The sequence below is a fragment of the Mizuhopecten yessoensis genome, unplaced genomic scaffold, assembly GCF_002113885.1.
Source record: "Mizuhopecten yessoensis strain PY_sf001 unplaced genomic scaffold, ASM211388v2 scaffold2553, whole genome shotgun sequence".
Taxonomy (NCBI): domain Eukaryota; kingdom Metazoa; phylum Mollusca; class Bivalvia; order Pectinida; family Pectinidae; genus Mizuhopecten; species Mizuhopecten yessoensis.
In genome coordinates, this window is record NW_018404603.1 from 301,068 (window position 1) to 318,654 (window position 17,587).

Sequence of the window (17,587 nt, forward strand, 5' to 3'; positions counted from 1 at the left end):
TAATCTGAGAAGGAAAGCTTTCCATGTGGTGCAGTAACAGTATCCAAAAAGTAGTGCTACAATGTCGTTAAAATATATTTGTTAAAAAATGTCATATTGTTCAGTCGAAAAACCCGATGACGTCGTCAAAAACAACCCGTAAGCCAAACTACACACTGTACAGTCATGCCAAAACTCGATGTAACGTGGGAAACAGACGGATCTCCAATGGCCTCTTTGTAGAAAACACAGAAGAACCCCCCCCCCCCCCCCTGATTATGTGTTATATCCACTACGGAAATACAACGTGAATAACTCGGGGTTTAATTGGAATATAGGCTATACTTGTTAACATTTACGTTAAGTCTTTCCCATATTGAAACCATTCTCATTACGTAACGGAAGTGATTACGTAATCCGAGAAGTAGAGCTTCCCACGTGGTGCGGTAACAGTATCCAAAAAATACCCGCAAGTTCTACACAATCTTACTACGTGTACATGTACACTATAATTGTTAAACATGTCATATTGTGGAGCCGTTTAAGAAAGCAGCTTGAAAGGAAAATAAATAAAAAAAATAGTTAATACACCAAATATATACAACTTTGATAAGACTAAATTTAATATGAATTACACTAAACTTTACCATAGAATATGATATATGTCAGTCCCTGGTATTATTTACAACACCGTGGAATGGATTTTGTTATTTCAAGTACATTTGTTCATGTATGTATAGACACGGACAACATGCACAGATAAACAAAAATGGGTATCTGTTACGTTGCTACCATTGGGAAAATTAGAGGTTGTCATATGACCATTTCCACAATTATCTCCGTATCAACATTAGACACCGATATTAGATATCAGGTCTCCGACCGCGGTCACATTCGGGTGGATACGGGGTGAGTTATAGATACGGGCACCTCAAAAAACTTTTTCAATATTCACAACTTTATAACACATCTTAAATATAGCAAGAACACAGTTCGAGTGTAAAGAGGCGTGCTTTTTTGAAAATATGTTGGACCGGAAATACATGTAAAATGTATATGGCGCGTGCCGGGGGTGGCTGAGTGGATGCATACGGGTAGGGTATAGGCTATGGCTTATGCGCATGCACAGCTAACATTTACAGTATTGCAAACGAAAAACAGCTCATAACACAGACAGGTACATAAATGAATTATATCATGTGCTGTGCTATACTTGTAAAACAATAAATGTTATTTAACTGGAACCACTAGATAGCCTCTATCTATTATTGTAATACGAGATCGAGTCGATGTCTAGTGGTATTCTCGTCAGTGGTACAAGAGCGTGCATCATAGCGGATGTTACAACAATACACGGACGTATAGTAGCTACATACAGTGTATATAGGTACAGCCTACATACCTGTAATCGTATATACGCATCTGGTCTAATTAGACGTGATTGTAGAACAGATAAAGTCGAAAGCACCTGCGTATTTGTGTTTTACTAGATAATTATATTAGATTAACCCTCCCCACTGACGGTACCTGATTACTCCTCATATATCTCGCGCCTGGGTTATTTGATAAACAGTGGATACTAGCCTGGGAGGTGTATACATACTCGCTTGTACTGTTAGAGACATAGTCTGAGGACGTACATTTCGAGAATATGTACGCGAATCCGTGCCTCTGGTAAACATGTACACCAGGTAAAGTGCATCACTTTCACGGTCAAATGCTACCAACACTAAGTTTGCCCAAGGGAAAAAGTAGATACATTTACTGGTAGTCGTGCATAGCTTTCACGATCAAAGTACTATCAACTCTTAGTTTGCTCACGGGAAAAGGTAGATACATTTACTGGTGGTCGTGCATCACTTTCACGGTCAAAGTACTACAACCCTAAGTTTGCACAAGGGAAAAGGTAGACACATTTACTGGTGGTCGTGCATCACTTTCACGGTCAAAATACTACAACTCTAAGTTTGCCCAAGGGAAAAGGTAGACACCTTTACTGGTGGTCGTGCATCACTTTCACGGTCAAAGTACTACAACCCTAAGTTTGCTCACGGGAAAAAGTAGATACATTTACTGGTGGTCGTGCATCACTTTCACGGTCAAAGTACTACAACCCTAAGTTTGCTCACGGGAAAAGGTAGATACATTTACTGGTGGTCGTGCATCACTTTCACGGTCAAAGTACTACAACCCTAAGTTTGCTCACGGGAAAAGGTAGATACATTTACTGGTGGTCGTGCATCACTTTCACGGTCAAAGTACTACAACCCTAAGTTTGCTCACGGGAAAAGGTAGATACATTTACTGGTGGTCGTGCATCACTTTCACGGTCAAAGTACTACAACCCTAAGTTTGCTCACGGGAAAAGGTAGATACATTTACTGGTGGTCGTGCATCACTTTCACGGTCAAAGTACTACAACCCTAAGTTTGCTCACGGGAAAAGGTAGATACATTTACTGGTGGTCGTGCATCACTTTCACGGTCAAAGTACTACAACCCTAAGTTTGCTCACGGGAAAAGGTAGATACATTTACTGGTGGTCGTGCATCACTTTCACGGTCAAAGTACTACAACCCTAAGTTTGCTCACGGGAAAAGGTAGATACATTTACTGGTGGTCGTGCATCACTTTCACGGTCAAAGTACTACAACCCTATGTTTGCTCACGGGAAAAGGTAGATACATTTACTGGTGGTCGTGCATCACTTTCACGGTCAAAGTACTACAACCCTAAGTTTGCTCACGGGAAAAGGTAGATACATTTACTGGTGGTCGTGCATCACTTTCACGGTCAAAGTACTACAACCCTAAGTTTGCTCACGGGAAAAGGTAGATACATTTACTGGTGGTCGTGCATCACTTTCACGGTCAAAGTACTACAACCCTAAGTTTGCTCACGGGAAAAGGTAGATACATTTACTGGTGGTCGTGCATCACTTTCACGGTCAAAGTACTACAACCCTAAGTTTGCTCACGGGAAAAGGTAGATACATTTACTGGTGGTCGTGCATCACTTTCACGGTCAAAGTACTACAACCCTAAGTTTGCTCACGGGAAAAGGTAGATACATTTACTGGTGGTCGTGCATCACTTTCACGGTCAAAGTACTACAACCCTAAGTTTGCTCACGGGAAAAGGTAGATACATTTACTGGTGGTCGTGCATCACTTTCACGGTCAAAGTACTACAACCCTAAGTTTGCTCACGGGAAAAGGTAGATACATTTACTGGTGGTCGTGCATCACTTTCACGGTCAAAGTACTACAACCCTAAGTTTGCTCACGGGAAAAGGTAGATACATTTACTGGTGGTCGTGCATCACTTTCACGGTCAAAGTACTACAACCCTAAGTTTGCTCACGGGAAAAGGTAGATACATTTACTGGTGGTCGTGCATCACTTTCACGGTCAAAGTACTACAACCCTAAGTTTGCTCACGGGAAAAGGTAGATACATTTACTGGTGGTCGTGCATCACTTTCACGGTCAAAGTACTACAACCCTAAGTTTGCTCACGGGAAAAGGTAGATACATTTACTGGTGGTCGTGCATCACTTTCACGGTCAAAGTACTACAACCCTAAGTTTGCTCACGGGAAAAGGTAGATACATTTACTGGTGGTCGTGCATCACTTTCACGGTCAAAGTACTACAACCCTAAGTTTGCTCACGGGAAAAGGTAGATACATTTACTGGTGGTCGTGCATCACTTTCACGGTCAAAGTACTACAACCCTAAGTTTGCTCACGGGAAAAGGTAGATACATTTACTGGTGGTCGTGCATCACTTTCACGGCCAAAGTACTACAACCCTAAGTTTGCTCACGGGAAAAGGTAGATACATTTACTGGTGGTCTATATACATGTCTGTTAGTCTCGATTCCTTTGTTAAATTCTTAAACCAGACGGTACTTGTAGTAACAATAAGGACCTGATGGTTAACTCAGTGACATTTGATTCGTGGACCCTGTTGGTGGACAAGTGACCTTTGACCCTTTGATTTCTGTTGGTTGACCCAATATTTTATCTTTTTACCTTGTTGGTTGACAAGTAATATAGTATCTTTTTACCCTGTTGGTTTACAAGTTATGTATTATCTTTTTACCTTGTTGGTTGACAAGTAATATATCATATTTTTACCTTGTACGTTGACAAGTAATATATTATCTTTTTACCTTGTACGTTGACAAGTGATATATTATCTTTTTACCTTGTACGTTGACAAGTGATATATTATCTTTTTACCCAGTTGGTTGACAAGTGATATATTTTCTTTTTACCTTGTTGGTTGACAAGTGATATATTATCTTTTTACCTTGTTGGTTCACAAGTGATATACTATCTTTTTAACTTGTTGGTTGACAAGTAATATATTATCTTTTTACCTTGTTGGTTGACAAGTGATATACTATCTTTTTAACTTGTTGGTTGACAAGTAATATATTATCTTTTTACCTTGTTGGTTGACAAGTGATATATTATCTTTTTAACTTGTTGGTTGACAAGTAATATATTATCTTTTTACCTTGTTGGTTGACAAGTGATATATTATCTTTTTAACTTGTTGGTTGACAAGTAATATATTATCTTTTTACCTTGTTGGTTGACAAGTGATATATTATCTTTTTACCTTGTTGGTTGACAAGTAATATATTATCTTTTTAACTTGTTGGTTTATCAGTAATATATTATCTTTTTACTTTGTTGGTTGACAAGTATTATATTATCTTTTTAACTTGTTGGTTGACAAGTAACATATTATCTTTTTACTTTGTTGGTTGACAAGTATTATATTATCTTTTTAACTTGTTGGTTGACAAGTAACATATTATCTTTTTACTTTGTTGGTTGACAAGTATTATATTATCTTTTTAACTTGTTGGTTGACAAGTAACATATTATCTTTTTACTTTGTAGGTTGACAAGTAATATATTATCTTTTTACCCTGTTGGTTGACAAGTGATATACTATCTTTTTAACTTGATGGTTGACAAGTAATATATTATCTTTCTACCTTGTTGGTTTATCAGTAATATATTATCTCTGTACCTTGTTGGTTGACAAGTGATATATTATCTTTTTACCCTGTTGGTTGACAAGTAACATATTATCTTTTCACTTTGTTGGTTGACAAGTGATATATTATCTTTTTAACTTGTTGGTTGACAAGTAATATATTATCTTTTTACCCTGTTGGTTGACAAGTGATATATTATCTTTTTAACTTGTTGGTTGACAAGTAATATATTATCTTTTTACCCTGTTGGTTGACAAGTGATATATTATCTTTTTACCTTGTTGGTTGACAAGTAATATATTATCTTTTTACCCTGTTGGTTGACAAGTGATATATTATCTTTTTACCTTGTTGGTTGACAAGTAATATACTATCTTTTTAACTTGTTGGTTGACAAGTAATATATTATCTTTTTACCTTGTTGGTTGACAAGTGATATATTATCTTTTTAACTTGTTGGTTGACAAGTAATATATTATCTTTTTACCCTGTTGGTTGACAAGTGATATATTATCTTTTTACCTTGTTGGTTGACAAGTAATATATTATCTTTTTAACTTGTTGGTTGACAAGTAATATATTATCTTTTTACCTTGTTGGTTGACAAGTGATATATTATCTTTTTACCTTGTTGGTTGACAAGTAATATAGTATCTTTTTAACTTGTTGGTTGACAAGTAATATATTATCTTTTTAACTTGTTGGTTGACAAGTGATATATTATCTTTTTACCCTGTTGGTTGACAAGTAATATAGTATCTTTTTAACTTGTTGGTTGACAAGTAATATATTATCTTTATACTTTGTTGGTTGACAAGTAATATATTATCTTTCTACCTTGTTGGTTTATCAGTAATATATTATCTCTGTACCTTGTTGGTTGACATATGATAAAGTATCTTTATACTTTGTTGGTTGACACGTAATATATTATCTTTCTACCTTGTTGGTTTATCAGTAATATATTATCTCTGTACCTTGTTGGTTGACAAGTGATATATTATCTTTTTATCTTGTTGGTTGACAAGTAATATATTATCTTTTTACCTTGTTGGTTTATCAGTAATATATTATCTCTGTACCTTGTTGGTTGACAAGTAATATATTATATGTTTACCCTGTTGGTTGACCAGAAAAAATGATCCTTTACCTTATTGGTTGACCATTAACAAATATGTTTGCCCTATTTTTGACCAGTGTCATTTTGCCCCTGTCGGTTGACCAGTAACATTTGAGTCGTTGACCAACGTTGGTTGACCAATAACGTTTAATCGGTTGGCCCTATTGGTTGATCAGTGACGTTTGATTCGTTAACCCTATTTGCGAAACGTTTTTTTTCTAAGAATGTTTTGAAATGCTTGGCATTCCTATACTATTAGATATTATCAAACTCTGTTTTCATGTGAACCTAATAGTTGTATAATAGACCGGACATATCATCTACTTAGAAGCAGGTCATCTTTAACCAAGGAGGCAGTTGAGTCACCCGATTTCGCCCGCCACACACCAGCACACATCGCAATGGTAAGAATTGTACATGTCTGTACTAAGAACGATAACTCTAACGGATACACAGGGAATGACGTTACAGGCTCCTTCACGTATTTCCAATGAAAACATATGGTTCAAAGGTTTGATAACATTGCATCACTCCTTTGAGATATATATTGTTGATAGCTTTCATTTATACATGTGCGCAGCAGTGAACCACATAATAAGCAAGTTTTTACTCTTGATCACGTGTTTAATTATCATTACTGCCGATAAATTACATGCATCTAATTAAATGCAAAGCTACATATGTATTACTCCGATAGTGTAATTTCGAATTATGTGTGTATCAATCTCTTATAAAACATGAGTAATACATGTCCATGTTTTTTTTTTCTAACAGACTAATAGTTCTGGCACGGAATAAGATTTATAAAAGTCCAAGTGCCTCTGGTAGGAACTGAAACGTATCATTCGGATACAAAACTTATAGGAGAACAAGAGTTGTCTTTCTTAGTATAACTGATATACAATGTACCCATGTTCAAACCGTCGCTATTAACGTGTCGATCGAACTTAACTTTTTATATAGTTCTGTCATGAAAAAGATCTGTACAGATCTAGAACTACAGATATAATAAGGAAGGACATAAATAAAAGAATATTACCGAGTTGCACAGCTGTACATTAGCGACAACGTACCGAGTTAAATGATCAAAACAGAGACAAACAGACATGATCAATACTGGAGAAATAATTTAGAAAAAACGAATAGAACAAGTTATTATACACTCTGATTGTAATATAATATACAACACTGTTAATGAGAACTGAAATATTTATATTCACAGCGCCATATATGATTTTAGAAGTTACTGTAACTGGCTGTAAAATACATAAAATTCAGGCGTTTGTCATACATTTCAACATATATAATACTCATGTATATTCATCGAGGTAGGGTGTTAAGACACCAAAAAAATGATAATGTACAGAGATAAATAGGCATCTCTTCTTGATATTCATTCCGGGTCAAATATTCAAAAATATGCTGTATCCAATATAATAGTCTTAACTAGACATATAAATACTATGCACGTTTGAATACATACAGCACACATCGTATCTGTTTTAAATGTCGTCGCTTTGTGTTCATTGTTACAATGAAAAGATATGGTTTGTGTAGTTTTCAGTGCACTTAACATTCGTGGAAACCTCATCAAAGAAAAACGATGAATCTAAAAGTACAAAATGGATTCAGTTGCGTATCTAAGAATCTCACCAAACTATCACATTTTATAACGTTTAAGTTTTCCTTCACTTAACGATCTGTCTTGTTGATGTTGAAGACCACTACTTACACAAATCTCTGACCACTTTACCGCCCCGTTCCATCTGTAAATATCGTTATATTGTACACTCTGTCAATTCCCTATCTTGTATTGTAAGAATTTTCGAATTTGTAACTCCATTGTGTTTCAACATAAGACAGATCCTTAAGTAAAGGAAAACTTAAACGTTATATCCTACACCCCTGTACATGAAAGTACATGACCGGATATGAGGGAAAGATGTGTTGTATGTACTAAGTACATACAAAAATGTACAATACATTTACTCCTATTGTGTTAACAATACAAATAACGTCATATTGTAAGTTCACTGGAACGTCTATAGTTGAAACCATATTTCTCTCATATCCGGTCATGTACTTTCATATACAGGGGTGTAGGATAGGGAAATTCCACTCGAGGGTTTTTCAAATTTGGTAAAACCAAACATCGGTTGGACTTTCCCTATTCTACACTCCTGTACATGAAAGAGTCTTATAATCTTTATCCTCGAGCGACAAAGTTTAACCACTGAATCTCAATTTGTCCATGTTGACCTATGACCCTTTGCTACCTAGATCTTCACCTGCCAATCAGCAGTGTCAGAGCCATTAGTTAACCCAGATAAGCTGTTTTCTAAAATCGGCTACTATTTTTTATATCTAGATAGACTTTTACCGATAACGTTATCGGGGTCAATTTTGCCGATGATAACAATGCCATCACTATGGTACCGTATCTGTAGGTTACAGTGGCTGGGATCAACTCTCATTGAGTCTGAACAAAAAGGTTACTTCGTAATTTGTTGTCAAAATTAAATCAGTGGCCATATCACCCAGACACGAAGTGATTACGTTTTTTGCCTGTTGTAAGCAAATATGAAAATGTTTTTTCATCTGAGACAACGCCTCGTGTGACCAATTGCGATTGCATTTTGTCCCTCGTCGTGCATCCATTAAAATAATGTTTTAATTCTCGACTTCTTCGTAAAAACTCTAACACCGATATCAATAAAGTGTTGCACGAAGCATCCACAATACAAACAAAAACTGTGAATTACATATTTTCTGATGGCGGTGTTTAAAGGGAGATAATTGTTTAAAAGTTCCAAAGTCGTCTTCTTCAGACCCAGAAATGCTATAATCAAATATAACGTCATAATGTGCTTTAAATCAAATATATGAATTTACTTTCCCCTGCATCACTTATTACCTATCCGGAAAGGAGCAGATGATGATATACTGTAGTAACATATGTATATCGTTAAATAACCCCTGTTGCTAGATTTTGTTGAATTTCCGAAGAAAATAATACAAATTAGGTTAGAATTATTTCCATGAGATGGTCGAGTAATTATTTGAAAATTAATACTTTGATCCAAACCCCATCATTTTTAAAAATCGCTAAATCTTTAGTGCTAAATAATGCTACAATCAAATATTCTTCATGTGTGAAAAGGTCTGATGATAATGCAATGGTATTTTTACGTCTACTGATCAATATTCATGATCATTAAATACATAGTTGATATCCATATGAATCAAATGGAGATAAGTGTGTTTCTGATAATCTCTTGATAATTGAGTAAACACTCCAGGAAAGAAAACGTTATCCAAAATATCACCACATTTACACATTTATCTGTACTGTTAGGGTTTACGATGAGTTTTGATCTGAAGTATAGAGGAGTACATTCATACATTATTGTTTGTTCGTCAAATACTCGTTATAAGACCGCAATTATTTGATAGTGTTGGAGAATGTATGTGAATGAAATGGGACATTTCTAACCGACTAACGGGGACAGAAATGTAGTTTCGTTATTCATTGTCTAAGTATTAGTGTCTAGAAAAGATGTTTTTAAGAGAAATTCTGAATAAAGATGCATTTCTTTCGTGATTGCGTCTTAGAGGTAAGTTGAGCTTTTCCCCACAATAGGAAGGAACAACGATGTAATAAACATGCACAAAAGATTTATCATTAATTTTGAACAATACATAATTGATTAGGCTAGTTTTCAGACATTTAGAAAAAAATACCTGTTCATATTAATATATCGAATCGTTTTCAAGAGGTTTTATATCGAATTGTTTTCAAGAGGTTTACAAAGCCTTTTCAACGATTTTCACAAAGACTAGATCAAATATTTTATTTCATAGCTACATCTGTTACGTGACATCTGAAGGAGACAAACATAAAGTACATATAGCTTTATTTACATTGTATTGACGTTTATTTGTCAAATATATATATTTTTATACAAGTTTTTATCACGTCCTTGCCTCGTTAACATAACGACTAAATTACAAAGCAATGTCACTCAATCCACATTGTTGGGGAATCGTATACACAATTCAACATATTGATTGATATGATCACAAGATACCAAATGTACTTTAAAACTTGTGTTGTATTTATTATAGACTTTGGCAATCAAAGAAGTGAAAAAATGTAAAGTCAATGATGACTTATACGTATAAAACTCATCTGGCACACCATTAGATTTGGTGTTGTGTAAGCATGCTTGCGTGTGTGTGCAGGAGACAGGGTATGTTGGTGTATTTGCCTCCTTGTGATAGCGCGGTTCTGAAGCCGACTGTATAGTGCTACCTCAATGAAATACCATGCCGAAGGCACCAAGCAATGCATTCAGCCCGGTCACATTATACTGACAACGGGTGAACCAGTCGTTACCATTCCCCTAATAGGGAGCATTAAGCAGGGAATAACAACTTCCATGTGTACAGACTTTGGTATATTATTAGCTCAGATGCGTTTACATTGATATAGACCTGTTGGTGTTGTTTTATTGACACTGCACCTATCGATGCTATTTGTACATTTATAATGTTTTGTTTCCACGACGAATCGAAGACATTTTGGCCAAGTAACGCAGTAAAATATACATGAGGATTAAAGGGAAAAAGTTGAAAAAACACCAACAGCAATTCGGTTCAAATATGAATTGTATCTGAAAATAAATAACAATTAAATGCATTTTTTTTAATATTAAGAACAAAGAAACTGTATGAAGCAAAATGTTTATAGTTCGTATATAAACAAACAACATTGTCACGCAATGGTCTAATAACCGGAACAATCAATTAAATCGTTAAATATTCGACTTTAAATGGTTACAATGGCAGATACATGTACCATATAAATATTTTTTTCGCTTTCGGTTTGTACGGAGTCCATTGTGCCCTCTGTCTGGACGATCCTGAGGAAACCAACATATTTGTAACGGACGTTTTACAACTATATGACATTGTCACGATAGTTGTCGGCCTCAAATGTGGTATTGAAGTTAATTCTGAAAACAGCAGGAGTTTTCTCTGTAAATCCAAAAAAAATATATACTTATATTGATATGCGCACAAGGCACACATCTTAAAAATGCAATATGCATCCCGAGTGGACAATAAATGATTAAAAAGATCTGTCTTAGAAACGATTTGATGGTTTTGTATTGATGATAAATCGATATACAGGATGGAAATTTGTGAGGGTAATCCCTTCTCCACCTGTCACTATAGACCACACCTAAACAACGGCTGGCTATATGCAAACTGTAGGTCCCGTAGATAATCACGTACATACATGTTCTATTTGTCTAGACACGCGAATTTAAATCCCATACACGTAACACTGCCCGGGAACAGCTGGCCACAATATACCAAATATCAACATTGGCCCTCCTACCAGCTATCGTAGGGAGTGCACACGACTTCATAATAAGCAGTTTTATGATGGATTTCCTTCATTTTCTTTTTCAGTAAACTACCTTCACTGGCAAAATTTAAGCCATAAGTCCGACAAACAAATCACTGTTGTTTAAATAAATATTGATTAGGATTGCAATTATTGCAATTTAGTTCGTAAATATGAAGTTTACAAAATTAAGACGAAATATATTAGGTGAGAAAATGTTCGTGAATTATTAAAGGCAAAGATATATGTCAAATAACGACGGCTTTAATTTTTTTTGATTCATTACTTTTATTTACAATTCCAACACTAAAAACACCATTAATTAAATACATTAAAATTCAATATATATCTGCATTGGATAGGTGACTTAATCGAAGGTAGTATAGGAGATAATGTGATCTTTGTGGCCAATACAATGGTTTACTCCATACGATGCGAGAACTACGAGCGCGATAAGATAAATACGTAAGATACATGATAGTAACTTAACTTATAATATATATATATATATATATATATATATATATGCATGCTAGTGTATTTCGTTAATATGTTACTGAAGAACTTAACCTGCTTTTCCAATCTATGATCTAGACAGAAGTGTAATATTAGACCCTATCAGTATGCAACTTCGGTTACATATTTCTACATTATAACTTCCAATGAATCGGATTTCATGTTCGTCTCGGGTTTTCACCATTGTCCATTAATCTCTAGTTTAAATTAGATTCGAAAATACACATAATGTATGCAGAACTAAAGTCGTTGGTTAACTTTAATCTGTAACAAAATTGTCTTGTTTTGTTTTTACAGAGAAGAAATATCTAGAAATCAAAACATAAACCTGAACGAAATTGCCAACTCTGCGGTACCAGTCATTCTAAATTATAACACACTACTTAACACATTATTGTAATTGTGTTGGTGAATATTTCTACTCACACTGAATGAAGTTCGTTCAATATTTTTCATTTATGTACTACATACAATTTAATGTACATGTAGATTTGAAGTATGAATTGACTATAACAGGTACCGTACACTACTGCATTTCCCCAGCTGTTCTAGATAATGTCCGAGCAGAATTTCACTATAGTCCGTCACTATTACAAATACGGTTGTACACAAACCGAGGCGATCCCTACTGCGCATGGGCATTAATTATATCCGCCACCTGCTAACATATTTGAGATTACCTATGCTTCCATTTCACCTTCATTCCATTAAAACATTTTGTTCAGTTAATGATTTAACAAAAACAATCGAAATGTAAGCAATACATCAAAATATCAATATTGTTAGCCAGATTTTCAGTAATTTTCAAAGAGAAATTACTATTCAAACCGTTCAAAAACGTTCTTGAAGAAGTGAAATGATATCTTATAGAATTTAAACTGTTTCATGCGCGTGTCTTCAATACACAATGTTTGCCATACTTTGTACTACAGATGTGATACAGGTTTTCAGTATTAACAAGGTGACAAAATAACTAAGATATCCCTACCTTAGAGAAGATGCCCCGGATGCTGGACTGAGCCTGGAGTATCATAAATCTGGATAAATCCCAATGAAGGTCTGTAATAACAATGTACAACGCTGTATACAAACTGTTTATTAGATAGCAGTAAACATCAAAGATTATACATTTTTTGCAAGGACGTAAGCATGCCGCATTGTGGTGAATATAATCTCTTTTACTTTTTTGAAATGATTTAAGCTTTCTTGCCTAACATCTACAAACAACAGACGTTTGTTACATTGGTATGTAATTATATGAACAATGTTCCTTGTTTTGAACAACGTGCACTAGATGAAATTTGTCTATGTTTATCAAAATGGTTTATCTGTCTCCTTTGACAGTTACGATGCCTGCATGGTAGGTAATTGCAAATGAAATATATAACAGTTTACTCACATACAATGAATACGGCAGTTGCAGACGTTTACAATTATACAATCAACGTGTTAACATAATCCATTGCTACATTTCTCTAGTGTGTAGGCGGCTGTGTATGAATTGCACAGTGCACTGTTGATGACAGACCCAGAGAATCACCAGTGGTCATAAACGTGATATACGTTTTATAATTTGTAGTAAATGTTATGGACTAACATCTAACACGTGGTCCTATGAGACGCCTGTTACTGTTGTTACTTCACAGCTGTGGAGGTACATAGTGGCCACACGTTCCCCCGTACGGTAAGTGGAGCCTGCTGGTAGTGTAATCACCGTGTACAAGTATCAAATCGTTAGGGGGCCTTATTTAGTACACACATTCTTAATATTTCACCAAGATACAAGAAAATCTGAATCGAAATTGTAAAATATAAAACAATTTTGAAACCCAAACCCAATTGAAGACATGTGCGACCACGTGACATTAACGATAGTCAATGTCTTTAAATGCTATTTTAAAACAGAAAATATTCACTCTGTAGTCTTAATTAAATATGTAGGTGAATTCAATACGTTGAACTTTTCTTAAATCTGTTAGATATTTGCAGTCGTCAATTTTTGACTTAAGGGTGAATTCAACACAGTATGGAGAATTGAAATAAATAATTATCAGATATTGATGATCATCAAATTTAGGGGCGAAGGATGGATAAGTTTGTCGAATCTGTCAGATATCTGCAGCAGTAAAACTTAAAACAGGGTTGAAAAGAGGACAAAGATCTTTGGTAGGCCAACGAACAGAGGTGTAAAAAGTAAAAAGTAGACCCAAGTACAGGGATGTAAAGACGAAGAGTAACACAAGTACAGGGTGTAAAGACGAAGAGTAGACCCAAGTACAGGGGTGTACAGATGACGAAGATCTTTGGTGGACCCAAGTACAGACATTTTGCGCGGTAAAACATTTCAGCATGAAAACATTTTGTATTTTTTGCATAAAATTCTAATATCGAGAGAGGTCTTCCAATGATTGTATCAAATATCATGAAATGGCCAAAACACGTTAGGTTTTGGATCACAAGGCTATATGAGAACGTTACATTGGTTACACCGCGATTTAGTTCACGTTACTTAAGGATTTATGTCCTTGAACCAGTTAAGGTTGTACAATATAAGAAGGCAATGCTCACTGTGGTTCAGATACTCACGGCTACTTTAAAGGTGCTTCCACAGCGGTAATTCGCATCTAAACATGGTAACACGAGGAATCCAAACCAGTCCCTTTAGTCTGACAATGGGTTAACCACACCTTACTTCCAACACTTTCGAAATGAACATCAAGCAGCTAACATTAAGTACCATTTTTAAGGATTTAGTTAGATTTAAAATCTTCAGCGAATCTCAACACCTAGGCCAAAATCAAAGCGAAATAGAAGGAAAAACGAAATCCAAAGCGTTGGAATGGTTGCAGCAGATTAATTTGGTTGCTTTTGTTTCCCCGTGTAGTGCGCACAAAAACCTCCCCAATCCTGTTTGGAGTTCCAACTGTAAGTTGCTCGCTATGATACAGACCCGCATGCCTGTTTTGGGTTTAACATCGCTTAAATGTCATACTATCAACAATCAGTGATACGTTTGAAATGACAACCAAATGAGAAAATGTCACTTTCAATAAGCTCTTGTCCTAAATATATAGTGAACCATAGACCTATACTTCAGCTGTAATCTAAAGCATATAAAATTCCTTATCAAAACGCTTAAACTTGTTTAAACATATAGTAATCCGTATCCAAAATGCATCAGCTGTCATTTTAATAATATAGTCATCCTTACCCAAAATGTTTCAGCTGTTGTGTTAAACATATAGCAATCTGTATCCAAAATGTTTTAGCTGGTTTTTTTTAAAAATATAACAATCTATATCCAAAATGCTTCAGCTGATATTTTAAACATAAAGTAGTCTGTATCTAAAATGCATCAGCTGTTATTTTAATAATATAGTAATCCTTACCCAAAATGCGTCAGCTGTTATTTTAAACATATATAAATCTGTATCCAAAATGCTTCAGCTGTTATTTTAATAATATAGTAATCCTTACCCAAAATGCTTCAGCTGTTATTTTATATATATATATATCAGTTTGTATCCAGTTTGTTATTTAAACATATAAACATGCTTAACCATAGTGCTTCAGCTATTATTGTCAAGTAAAACAATCCTTACCAAAATGCTTCAAACATTCCCATCACTCCATCTCTAGATATGACAGTACTGATCTATGATACACAATCCGAGTGTTTAAGATCAAGTCACGCTGAGAATACTAACCAAGACACGTGTTCACCTGGTTTTATATGTGCTCTAAAATCACTTGTAAAAACAAAGTGTTAAATTCAAAATATTTGTTTTGTTTTACCTGGTAGCTAAACTACTGTTGTTCTTGATAATATATACAAATAAACCTGCATTGTCTTATGTAATACATCCCAACAGCTGTTCACAAGCATAGGCACACCCCGGGAATATAGCAATTACCAACAGGTATCTGCAACACTTTCGTTAGCTGTTAAATTTCTAACGTCGTGAGAGGTTCCTTTTTATACTTCTCCTAGTCGTTTGAAATACAAGTGTTCTCGTAACATACTTCTGCTGAATACGTTTAATGAGTTAATGGATTTATAACGTTACATAATAGATTAAGACGTTCTTGTTCTAGGATGATTATTTTCCACTGATTTCTTTGAGGAATATTCGTTAATTGCTTATTTCGAAAGTGACATTAACGCGTCAAACACATACATTGCACGTCGTTAAAGGCGTACAGGCTGTAAATATCTAGTAAAACGTTAACAAAGCATCTTTTATATTATTGTGCTTGTTTGATGAAGGTTCCTTCATGGTGAAGGAACTGCCTGTGAATGTAAGGCCTGTGTACAAATATAAACTATCAAGGATGTCGCAACGGTCATTGCTTGTAATACGATAGTATGAAATAAATAAATAAATATTTAACTTTGCAAACCAACCTCAAGGTCTGTTTTCATTATAATTCCACTCTGTCTACTAGCCGTCTGAAAAGACATGCATTTGTTAACAGCGTTATGGTTCGGTAGTACTTATGTTATTCACGTTGATTGATCTGCTGCACACATTGCAATACGTGGAATTTGTCCTGTTTTTTTTTTTTTTTTTTTTTTTTTTTTTTTTTTTTTTACTTTTTCACTATTTGTTGTCGGTGGTGTCTCAATATGAACCCGTTCATATTTAACCGTAGCTGTTGCGAGGACATTAAACCCTAAACAAACAAACAAACACACAAACAAACAAACAAACACATAGAACGATAGAAATAATACTCGTCCTTAAAAAGAAAAAAAAATGTTCGTTACGATCCAGTAGCTATAATGGAAAACAATACCTTTTGCCGGTTAGCCATTTAACATGTATCTACCTAAAACACAAAATACAGTATACATTACGTGTACCAAATTGTCGATATTCAACTCATTGTAGATAGAATATTTATAAAAAGTATACGGTAAAGCTTATGTGGGAATAGTTGTAGTACTAACGTACGTGTGACAGATGCCCAAAACACTCATGTGCTACACTTGACCAATAAATTAATCCGCTTAGAAATTCTCCGATAGTCTAACTTTTTTGATTATGCAAATTGAGGTTTTCCGGTGAAACATCAGGTTCAATCAGAAGTTAGCGAGGTGAACTAACGAGGTAATTTGTCACAAGTCTGGCATCCAGCTGTTAAACCATCATATACACATACCACCACTAGCATGGAGTCAAACTAGTAAATCACTACATACAGTACTCTCACATTACAAGACCGACAAAAAACTGGCCAACATTTAAATGGGCAAACTATCACTAGCGTTGCATCATACTGGTAAACCACCACACATACAAAGATGTATGCTTATTACTCACATTTGCTCATTATATAGTTCAACCTTCAATTCAAGAAATGTAACGTCCTCAACGCAAGAATCGGGAAAGTAGCACGAAGCACCTACAATGTATCCACACTAATGAGTATAATAAAAACAAAGTGGAACATCTGTAATATAAACGTCATTTATTTAGTATTGTCGTTGATAATCTGGGTTTTTATTTCATTTTTTCAAATTACCAAAAAACTTAACAATTT

The 17,587-nt window shown here is 35.0% G+C and overlaps 1 protein-coding gene across 2 annotated transcripts in view; it reads right to left on the minus strand.

Moving 5' to 3' along the window:
• Positions 1 to 17,587, minus strand: part of LOC110446115 (innexin unc-9-like) — a 239,949-nt gene that overhangs the window by 155,779 nt on the left and 66,583 nt on the right. The window contains exons 1-2 of one of the 2 annotated variants that reach the window (XM_021491097.1): positions 13,443 to 13,559; positions 13,032 to 13,102 (exon numbers count right to left, since the gene is read on the minus strand). The gene's annotated coding sequence lies outside the window, so the exon portion shown is untranslated. Of the gene's footprint in view, positions 1 to 13,031; positions 13,103 to 13,442; positions 13,560 to 17,587 lie in introns of those variants that run through there. The other variant, XM_021491099.1, reaches the window with a different exon arrangement.